This window comes from Corvus brachyrhynchos, unplaced genomic scaffold (genome assembly GCF_000691975.1).
Source record: "Corvus brachyrhynchos isolate BGI_N302 unplaced genomic scaffold, ASM69197v1 scaffold4, whole genome shotgun sequence".
NCBI classification, from domain to species: Eukaryota; Metazoa; Chordata; class Aves; order Passeriformes; family Corvidae; genus Corvus; species Corvus brachyrhynchos.
In genome coordinates this window covers 4,703,814-4,715,119 of record NW_008237878.1, presented here as the reverse complement: position 1 = coordinate 4,715,119, position 11,306 = coordinate 4,703,814, and the positions used below count along the sequence as shown (strand labels likewise).

Here is an 11,306-nt window from a genome sequence, read left to right as displayed (position 1 = left end):
TGCTGTGTTGGATAGGAAGTCATAGTGAAAGCTGTTCATCTTCTAACACCAGGGATGGAATCAGGGCTAAAGATTTCCCTCTATCTATTTTCTCTTTTTGCAAGGAGTATCTCTCTTTGAAGTTATTTGTTAATTGGGTTTATCTCTGTTACTGTTATTTTTGGAAGTTGGCAATATCTCACTCAAAACTGCGCTCTCATAATCTGGATACAAATGTAAAACTTGGCTAACGGGATGTTTTGATTGCCTTGCAGAGGGTGGGGGGAATACTACAATTCTGACAGAAATGTTGGATCAGAAGCTCATTGACTTAGAGGTTTTTGCTGCTCAAATGCTGCAGGTGTTGAGAAAGAATGTGAGGGCAGGCAATGATTAAAAAAATCCAAACCTGTACACCACAAGCAAAGCAACCTTCCCTCCTTGAGCTGTTGTATATTGGGGAAATAATATCTGAATCAAAACTCCATTATAGATCTACTGTAGGTATGTAAACACGTAATTCAGGACAAAAAAAGAGGTGCTAGTAGGGTAGGTAGCAATTGTAGAACAAGTGCCAGGCATTAGACTGTGTCTTACATAAGATCTGTTTCCTGGTTATTGTATCTTTCCCATATGTGCAGGTAATACCAGATTGGTGATTTAGTTTCACAGAGATCAGGGAGGCTGCTCATGTTCTAAAAGGTCTTTGTAGCTTCTTGTTTCAGCTGTTTGGCTCATTCATGTGCCGTGGTTAATATATCCTGCAATGACACGTTATAATGCACATCTGCTGTTAGATAGCACGTACTGCAACAAATGGCACTTCCTGAGCTAACAAAATAGATGGATCCTTATTGTGGCAAAACTGCAATCATTTGGATAGATATCCTTTATTTTAATAAAAATAACAGATCTAGAGGAAGCAATTAGGAACAGAAGCAGGTAGTCTCTAAGTGTTTGTACAAAAACAAACCCACCAAATTCCAGAGAACAGTATGTAATAACATACCTGTGTTTCTATTGCAGATATGAGGTGCATTCCAATCTTTATTGTACAGCTATGCTTTTATGAAGGCATCCTTTCAGCCTTTCCATTTGGATTCATCAGTGCAATGGCTGGACATTTCATAGGACTTAACCATTTTTCTTTGTGGATTATCATTGCAACTCCTTTAGGTAGTCTTGAATACCCAGCCTGGGCTCTCTTCCTAGGTCCTGTTTTGTTTTAGGGAGGAATGGAGTAGTGAATTCAGGGGGAACTGGCAGAGCACACTGAAACACCTGTACCATGTGTGACAGTGTGCTCGAAGTACAACATAAGGATTAACATTTTTCCTTCTGCTTTATTGAAACATGTTCACATGCCAGGAGTCTGCTTTATTGAAACACATTCACGTGCCAGCAATCTGCTCACTTTTTTCTCCCACTTGATACTTGGTTTATACTTTTCTAGTCATTATTTAACCATCATATGCAGAATAAGGTAAGTATACAGGCAGTGAATGTTATCATGTTTCTAATGGATAATTATTAATCTAAATCGAAATGAAGGTCCTGTATCCTGCAGCCTGGAAAAACATTGTTTTTACTCCTGTTGCACCTTTTACTTCCCTTTTCCTTCTTCACCTTTTATAGGTGACAAAATATTTTTGCTTCAACCAAAGTTAGCAATTCTGGATGGTTGCAAGTTTGTTTTCTGTTTTCTATTTCAGAAAACAGTTCTTTGTTAAAGTGCTTGCAAGCCCATTTCCTACCTTTAGCTAATTTAGTTACCAAGAAGTGTTCTGTAACCTTGCTCTCTTCTGTAGTAGCCTAGAACTCATACACAAACTCACAGTTTCAGAGCTGAAGAGTGAAATAAGATTCCTTGGGAGGAATTTTTTTTTTTTACATTCAAGATCACTTGCAGGTCTACTCAAACTGCTGCTTGTGTGCAAGGTTGAAGGTCACGTTAAGTAAAAGGACTGTCTCAGGGAGTTTCCTGGTGGGCAGTGTTGTGTGTGGGTTTCTAGTGGGCTGTTCATGGTACAGAGCCTTCCACACTGAATTTGTTCTATCCATCAATTACAGAACACATATTGCCACACAGAAAATTAATTTAATGTGACAATGCCTTCTCTTCTAAAATTCTTTTGCTGTGTTCCTGAATGGCATCAAACTTACCTGAGAAGTAGGGCCTTTTATATATCCTGTATCTAATTTTTTGTATTATTTGCCATTTTCCTAGGTAATCACTTTGATTGTTCTGTGCTCCTCTTTGCATTGCTCTAATGACTTCCATTGTGCATCAGACAGAAACTACAAAGGCTTTTGAAAGGAGAGATAAATTATTTATCCCAATCCTTCAAATCATTCAGCCATTCAGGTTGTTCATTCCAGTTCCTGTCTGGTCTAGAATAAAAGCTTTCCTTCTCAACTTGATTTCTAATTTTTTTTTTTTAATCTGTGTGATTTTCTCCTGCTGTACATCCCCATGTTTTCAGAAGAATCCTTCCCAAAAGTTGCATGTTGATCAGAACAAACTTGTCAGCTGTTAATGATCTTGAGCTCTGAAAGCAGTGCCTTGCATTAAAAGTACATGGCTTCTCTTTTCCCTTAGTATACTCTCTTTATAAAACACATCCTTAGAACAAAATAATTTTTTGGCTATGTTTGGTATTTAAGTCTCCTCATGTTGTTCTACAGTAACTTATATTAACACTTCACTGTTTACTAGGGTAAGAGTTTTATTAAGAGTTCATGTTTTTGCAGGGATTTGAAGATACAATATTGATATCCATGTAATGTAACACCAATCCCAATTTTATAATAAAATCAGAATGTTTGTAAAGAGATCTTGCTTTTGTGTTCAGTCAATTGCTATGTTTTCAAGATTATTAGATACAAGACGTATGCAATTTTGAGTTGTTTCTTAGCTTTTTAAGTAGTAAACAATATTTTCTCTGTGATGGTTGGAATTACTTTCAGAGAACATTTTTTCCAACTATTGACCATCTCTGCTATCTTGGGAACTAAATTAACTGTGATCATTAGTCACCTGTCCAAAATTCATAGTTGAACTTGAATGGAAATGGAGCACTGGTGGTGGGTTGTGGTTGCAGATTTGATAATGAAGATCACATAAAAGCAGAATGAACTTGATCAGTGCCAGAGAGCAGTTTGTGGTTAACAGCTTGACCAGAGAGGAGATAGCCTTCAGAAATTACAGCTGGCTTTCTTAAATCAGGAAAGTATTCAGGAAAACTGTTTCTTATTTATCTTTCTGTGTCAATTAAACTTGTTGTAATAACTTCTGTACCATGGGATGGGATTACATAATTATATTTACTCTTGGGAAGACAGTTATTTTGTAACTTTAAATGAAATCTTTTTTATTCCCGGCAATGGTTTCTCAATTCTCTAATCCTTGATAAAGGGATATGAACAAAGAAGATCTGTCCTAGTGTAAGTTGTTGTCTGTTTGAAGATGTTATGTTCCATTTCAGCTTTTAAAGATTAGTCACATTGTTGCCTAATGTCACATCATCTTTAAAGACACAGGTCTGCAGTGCAGTTGTACTGGGAGTAGAGTAGTTCTATCAGTTGTTGATGCATTACCAGTTTTTGAAGGACACTTCTTTTTGAAGTTATACCATGGTTTTCCTCCCTGCTCTTAGGGGGAGGATGTGGGTAACAGAAAGATGATTTTTTGTGTTTATTTTTGTCTGATGTTTTTGTACCGTAGGTCATAGCATACGGGAATTGAACAACATTTCTAAAGATATTAATGGACCACTACAGTGGAATGTTGTAATTTGCATAGTCACTGTAACAATCTGGATTGTAAGGCATTGTGTGATCCAAGGAACTCTCTTCAGGACCAAATGTGGAGGGTTTCTGCACTGGGTTGTCAGTATTGCAGTGTGAAAAAAAGGCCTCTCAGGTGCAAGGCTGCTTTACTGTAGTGGAGATACTAGACTCTTGTTTCTGTTTGTAAAACACTGAGTAGTCTTGCTATTTTGCTTGACTTTCATCACTCTCTCCCATGGATGTCTTGTAATCTGTGTTGAAAAATTTTTATTTGCTTAACTTTGGGTCTAGAACACTGCTGGCACATCCTTGGCTATGGTCTAGAAAAGGGTACATGAATTGTAATTTTCATGCTTCTGATTTCACTTCCTGCAATTGTTAGACTTTCCTAAGGTACATTATCTCTAAACTACTAGTGTTGCACAGGGATCTTAATTTGCAAATCTTTTTTTTTTTTTAAAGGCCTTTTGCAATTAATGTATTGTGGTGGGCAGTGCTGGGTTAACAGTTGGGTGTGATGATCTTAAAGATCTTTTTCAACCTTAATTCTATTGCTCAGGAGAACATGAAATCAGTCTCAAGGTTTGTGTTCTAAGTATTTATTCAAGAAGCACAGATGTTCTAATTTCAAGATAGTCAAATTGGCAAAAATGACTGCCTGGATGAGTAACAGTGCACAGTTGTTATGGAAATTAATAGGTGGGTTTGTTTTTGAAAATAAATAAATAAGGCTTTGGATCCAAATCTCTCATCTAAAAAAATGAAATGATGACAGTATTCTTTGGGTATGACTTCATGAAACAAGCTGAGCTAACAGTTTAGAGCTACTAGGAGGAGAAAAACCAGCCTTTTCCCTGCCCTGTCCTTATCTGTACCTGAGAGCTTTTTCACCATTTCTCTGCAGTGAGTTCTGGCGCTTTTCTCATGCACAGTAACTTGTTCAGCTCCCAAAAGCAGCAGATGAGAGATGTGGGAAAAGAAAGTATTTGGGGGGGTTTTAGACTGCTGACTTACCTGTGTGAGGAGACGAATGTTAGAGTTGCAATAAGGAAGGACTACACAGAGAGGGCACAGTGCCAGAGGAAGAGCAGGAAGAGAGGGAGGAAGAGGAATTTGGGTAGAGAGGGAAAGGAGATTTATGTTTTTACAAGTGGCAAATTGTCAATTCACCTCAGCCATACTCTAAAATCCTGTTCTTTGTCAGCACTTGGGACTTTGGGTACAGCACAATAAACTGTGTCAAACTGAACACATATGTGTAACAAGGTTTGAAGTTTGTATAATTAGGTAAAGAGGCGAATAGGAAAAGGCAACTCAAAAGACCCAAGTCTTATCCTTTTTTGCTGGTTTTATTTCTGACCTGAAGAAGGACCTGTGTAGCTGAAAGCTCTTCTTTTGTTGTTTGTTCAATTGGTTCTTTTTAAGAGTTTTGTTTGCTTATTTGTGTTTAGGGTTTTTTGTATGCTTTGGTTTGGCTTTTGTTGTTTTTTCTCCCCCAGTTATGTGATTTGTCTAATAAACCCTAGAAACCCCAAACTTTGCTTTACATATTGCAGTTGGAGGGGATGGTTGGAAGAATAAACCAAGTGGCATTTGGGCAGTATTGTGAGATTGGTTCTAGGCAGGGGAAATTCCTGTTGCTTCTGAATAAAACAGAATTTTCTTTTTGCTCTTTTCTGATCATACATACATATATAAGCAAAACATACATACATACAGCAAAAAATTACAAATTACTATCCACTCTGAGGACAAATATTACAGAGTTACTCATGTAATATAAATGTTTTTGTAATAAAATTTAATCAAAACAAAAAAATAGACCACTACTGTGATGTCTTGCTAAACATTTTGTATTAGGGATAATGATTTCTCATAAAGAAATGTTACCTAATTTTCCAGTCAGCAGGAGTGCTCTGGAGAGAAATTCCTGCTCCCCCACTGCCTGTAACTTAAACAAAAGTATTTTAATTACATTTAATCTAATTTAAACATCATACAAGTGTTTCCAGTCATTTCCTCTCCCTAGAATGCCATTCAATGAAAAATTCATGAAAGGACACTCCACCTTGGGTGATCATTTCACCCTCTACAGAACTTGAGCAGCTGTTTAAAATCCACATGGATAAATCCATACAATCCTCCCCACCTCCTTCTTTCTGCTGTCCCCAGGGAAGTGTACTCAGACAAGCTCAACCAACTTCTTTGTTTATAAGTGTGACTCGTGGAGGATCATTTTAGCCAATCTCACCACACCCTGTGATTCCCTCATCAGGGCCCACCAAGTGGTGTGTATTGCTGGGTGTTGTAGCAGGGTGGAGAAGTGTGAACCCTTCCCAGTGTCTTGAGGCCAGCCGTCCTTAGGCTTGAGCTGAAGTCACCAAAACAATTTCTGTTTGTGAACCTGAGGCAGATTTAAAATGGGCTGTTATTATCATCCCTAGGGAAGCTCGTGAAAGGAGTGCTTCTGCCTCAGTGTGAATGTGATTGTTACAGGGCATCCTTTAACTGTACAGTATTTCCTGTGGCAATCAAAAGTTACATGAATTTAGCAAAATAAAACCTAATCAAAACAACTTGGCAGGTGGTTTGATCTGTTTCTCTCCCAGGGCAGATTTGTTCTACCAGCTACACTTGTATGAAGAAACACTGAGTGCCTGTGTGACTTTGAAAGCCTGCAGCCTTCCTTACAACTGGGTGTGTGTTTATACAATAAATCATTCATGATGGTTTGCATGAGAATCATGGCTCTCCATCACTTCAACATGAGTGTACTTCAGGGTAGAGGTGGTATTTTGAAATAGCCATTATTCATAGTGGAAAACAAGGGAGACTCCTGCTATCAACTAATTGTATTTGACAAAAGTTAGGGGAACAGTTCAGGGCATCTTGGCATCCAATCCCAAAGCACAGCCCATGATAATAGTGAGGAAACATAACTTCCTCCTTCTCATGTTATTCCCCAAGTGGCACAGATAAGCATCATGTGAAAGGTCTTCAAATGGAGACTCTAGACAGAATAGAAATTTGGGATTCAGTTTTGTGATGTCACATGTTCCACAGAGATGTGTTTCATTGTTCTGCACTGATCTTTCCATGATTAGGACTCTACCTGGAAAAATTACAGGTGTGGTTTTTGAGAGCACATTTTTAATGGTAATCACTTATGCTCTAATATTTTTATTGGAATTTCTCAGCAACAAAGTGTTTAATCAAGCAATCTTTTCCTAATATTTATTACCTAGTAAATTGTAACTCATTACCATGTGAACAATCTGCATTTGCAATGGGGAAGTTACAGTTTCTTGAACAGCTGGGTAACTGCCTGATAAATGCTCTTTTTTTAGCAGTTCATATGATTTCTGTCTTCTCACTCAACACTGTCAGTGGTTCTGTATTCCAGCTTCTGAGCAGATTCAAATTATTAATGTTGGGTTGAAAAGACCTCTTCAGAAGTTCTCTTTGGATTTTTTGAATGTGGTTTTGGTGTCGGTGATTGTTAGTTTGTTTCTCTGTAAGGAGAGCTTCCTAATGAGTATCCTGAAGAGATACTGGAGCATGTTGGGAGAGAGGCTTCAGAGATACTCCATAGGTGCAGAATTGTGTGCGTGTGCAGCATTAGCCTGGCTGACTTTCACTGCTCATTTCAGAACAGTAGGAATAGTAGCTTTGCTTTGAGTATTCTTAGCAAAATTCTTCCTCTCCTAAGCAGTGGCTTCTGGTTTACTGGTTTGTTTGTTGTGAAACCAAACACATGGAATCACAGAATGGTTTGTTTTGGAAGGGACCCTAAAGCTCATCTCATTCCAACCTCCTGTCATGGCAGGGACACCTTCCACAAGGCCAGGCTGGTGAGAGCCCCATTCAGCCTGATGGCCTTGAACACTTCCAGGGATGGGCCATCCACAGCTTCTCTGGGAACCTGTGCCAGTGCCTCACCACCCTCACAGTGAAAAGCTTTTTTTCCAATATCTAATCTAAATCTACCTTCTTTCAGTTTAAATGAAAGGAAGGGTGCATATATTATATGAGAGATACTCCATAAAGTGCAAACTATTGAGGTTTTTTTAACTTGAAATGTGTATGCAATATTTCTATTTAATTTAAGGCTTTTGTAAGGTTTGACCCTGAACATCTCAAAGGGCTTTGCTGTGCTGACAGATGCTTTTGCAAGAGTTACTTCTGTGCTAGGTTTTGAATCTGTGAGGAAATGAACTAAAGGCATTGGTGTCAACACCATGACCACAGAACAGCTCTGTCAGTGAATTTCAGTCCTCAACCAGGTCAGCAGTGGTAGGCACCTTTGAGCTGGGCTTTCCAGACTTACCAAATACCTCCCTTATTTCTCTCTGACAGGTAAGTAACTGTCTGACTAAATTCTGTGTTGGCCTAAATAAGTTTAAAAAACCCTCCTACACCTTCCCCACTGAATTAAACCCACAAAAAATGTGTTCCAGAAATGGCAAAACTGATGCACTGGCTTGCTTTGCAATCTAGTCACTACCATCGTTTTATCTGAAACACTAGTTTATTTTTTTAAAAGTACCTTACAATTCAGATTTACAATTTTTATAGTGTTAGTGTAGACTTGTAGTCTTAAGTATAATTTTTGGAAATTTTAAAGAGTGGACTCACTGGCTCCACACTTACAAAATTCCTTAGTGGAATCACTGGGACCTTTGTTTCTCCAGCTGTATAAGTGGAGTTCTCTAGGGAATCTTTCAGCCACAAGTTTATGAACTGACATTTGGCTCTGCCTGGGCCCGTGTGCACACGCACAATGCAGTGACTACTACTAGATGGGCAGTCACTGTGCAGCCTAATTTAATGTAGAAATGAAATGTAAATCACACTAAGTTTGTAAGATCTCTCAGAAGGGACTCCCGAGTGTTTGATATGCAGTTCAGAAGGGATTCAATACCATGACTAACCTGTAATCATAATTCATTGTTTATAAATGCACATAGCATTCTACAGACAGCTCTCTGAAAGAGAGAGTTGTTTGCAATTGCACTATTTGTTATTCCATCGGATAATATTATGTTTATAAAGTTCACTGCTGTTCATCAGTGAACTTTTGGGTCCAAATTTCATTTCTAAAACTCTATTTACGCTCTTCTGGTGGAGTAAACAAATGTCCATGGAGTCTAATGAATCCTACTTTCCATGTCATTGAAGTCTATCTTGTAGGTACAAGATGCTCTGAAACTTATTGACATGAAAGCCCTGCCTATTAACAATCATATTCCTCTTAGAACTATTTTTTCTTGTGTTTCTCAAGAATGCTTAGTCAAGCTGAAGTGCACTGCCTTGATTAATGGACAAATGACAGAATCCTTTTTTCGGCATATTTTTTTATCTGTATAAACCCAAGTTCATTATTTCAATCTCCAAACCAGTATACTCCTGTCCTGTGTGAAGTGCTGTTCATGCCATGAAGCATGTTACAGGATTAGATTGCTTTGAGAACATGCCCTGAAGGTATTTTGTCTCAATGATTTAAGTGAAGCTGATTTTTGAAATGGTATTAGCATACACCTTCATAAACAAACATACACAGATGGTATTTGAAATCAAGGCTTCTTGGGTTTAAATGGTTACACAGCAGCTGCTGTGTTCTCATGGAGGTTCTTGACCATTTTTTACAATTTGTACGTAGTGGTGCTTGAAATGGGAGGTGAAACTGCCTAACATTGTCAGGTTGTGCTCAGAGCTGTGTCCCCTGAACATCACATGGAAGAAGACTTGCAGAAGTGCATGTATGTTTGTGTGACTGAAGTAACTGTTCATAGCTTCAGAAATCCTGAGCTAAGACTTGTATGTAGTCTTCAAATAAAATGCTACATTTTTTCATATTGTTTTTTTTAAACATGGAAAGAAAGGGGGTGGCTTGAAGAATTGATCTAACCTAACACCAAATATTCAGTGGTGGTGAGCAGTAGATGGTTAGAGAAGAGTCTGAAACACAAATAGCCTGTCATGGTCTTTCCCAAAATACTGCCCCAGTAGTCAAGAACTTGTGTCTGAGAACGTTTCTTAGGAGCAGCATCTTATGACAAATACTTCCAATGTATGTAATACAAAAGTTGTATATAATATGAAGAATTAGTTCCTTTTTCTTTGCTCTGAATCTGCCACCATCTGGTTTAATCCGGGGAATAATTTTTTCCCTGTAGTTGAATACAGTGAAAAATCATTCCATATCTGCTTCCTCTGTCAATTGTGGTTTGTAGGTCTTTATAACACCTGTTGCTCTCTCTCTGTCTTTTCTGTATATCCTGTCTGCTTAACCATTATCTTCATGAAAGCTGTTCTGTGCCTCTTGTCAACACTTTCGCTTTCAGTGAACTGTGTCCTGCCCTACTGTGATGCAGGTGAGGAGGCACAGAACACCCAAATGTTCAATGTCACATTTCCTTCTAGAATCATTGCCCATCTAGAAGTACTGATAACTTTGTTCTAGTGATATTGCAGGAATTTCAGGGCTGGAAACCTAGTGGGGTTTTTGTTTTAAGGGCAGGCTACCATAAGATAGAGAGATGTGCATAACAGGCACAGGAGAGCATCTCTTGTACTGCAGCTGCTCTTGAAAAAGCCTAGGAGGGTAAATATGAAAGCTTATTATATGTTTGGGATATTGGTGAAGTCAAAGGAAAGTGTCCAGATGAGGACTAGATTTGCCATTTGACTAATCTTATTCTAAAGTCATCATTATCTGATTAACAGCCTTTAGAAAAATAGATGCTTGTAAAGCCACATCCATCACATAATCTCCCTTTAAAATCAGTCAATTGTTTCAAGGTCTGTGAAGTTATTCTTGGTTGGGCTGCTTCCCTGTGGCTGAAAATATTCTTCCCTTCTCCCCCATCCAGCTTCCTACTCAATTTCCTTTTCCTTGTCTCCAGTATTTTGGTCTCTGTCAGACTGGTCCTGTGTTGCAGACAGGGTCCCTAAGGCTTCCTCTCTCTTTTCAGGAAATTTTCACTACTTTTGTTCTAAGGTAGCCATCAAACAGAATTTGCCTGGCAAATTTCAGACACTGAAATGCCCTATGAGACATCTTAGGCAGAGGTGTTTTTCCACTTTCTCAGTTCGATACAATGAGAGGTGCGGGCAGGGGAGTCATTTGGCTGAACAATAGCAACAAAAGTGGAATTTAAAAACACAAGAAACAAACTCCAGCTTGCCGGACAGGAAAAAGCAACAATATGGGTTGGAGGAAAAAGAAAAAAAGAAGCGTGCTGGGGAGGGAGTAAAAGCAATGCTCAGTGTTGTGGCACCATGGCATCCGTGCCATGATGCAGATTCCCGCCCTGATCAGCGGGAGCGCAGCGCACTCAGTGCAGGTGCCACTGCCGTGCGCAGGTCTGGAGGCCAGTCTGGCTTTGGGACTGTGCCATTGGGGACCGCTGTTAGTCCTGCCCTCCTGTCGGACACTCGGCTGCCCGAAAAGCCAGACGCTCTCGCAGTCGCCCTGCGGGAAGCACACGGTTAATGCGTCCCTGTGTCCGTGCGCTGTTAACGCTGCGGGAGCGACA

At 39.1% G+C, this 11,306-nt stretch overlaps 1 protein-coding gene across 2 annotated transcripts in view; it reads left to right on the top strand.

The window, feature by feature from the left end:
• The window catches only part of ARHGEF3 (Rho guanine nucleotide exchange factor 3), a 109,663-nt gene that overhangs the window by 72,601 nt on the left and 25,756 nt on the right, over window positions 1-11,306 (top strand). The gene's annotated exons all lie outside the window — the stretch shown is intronic.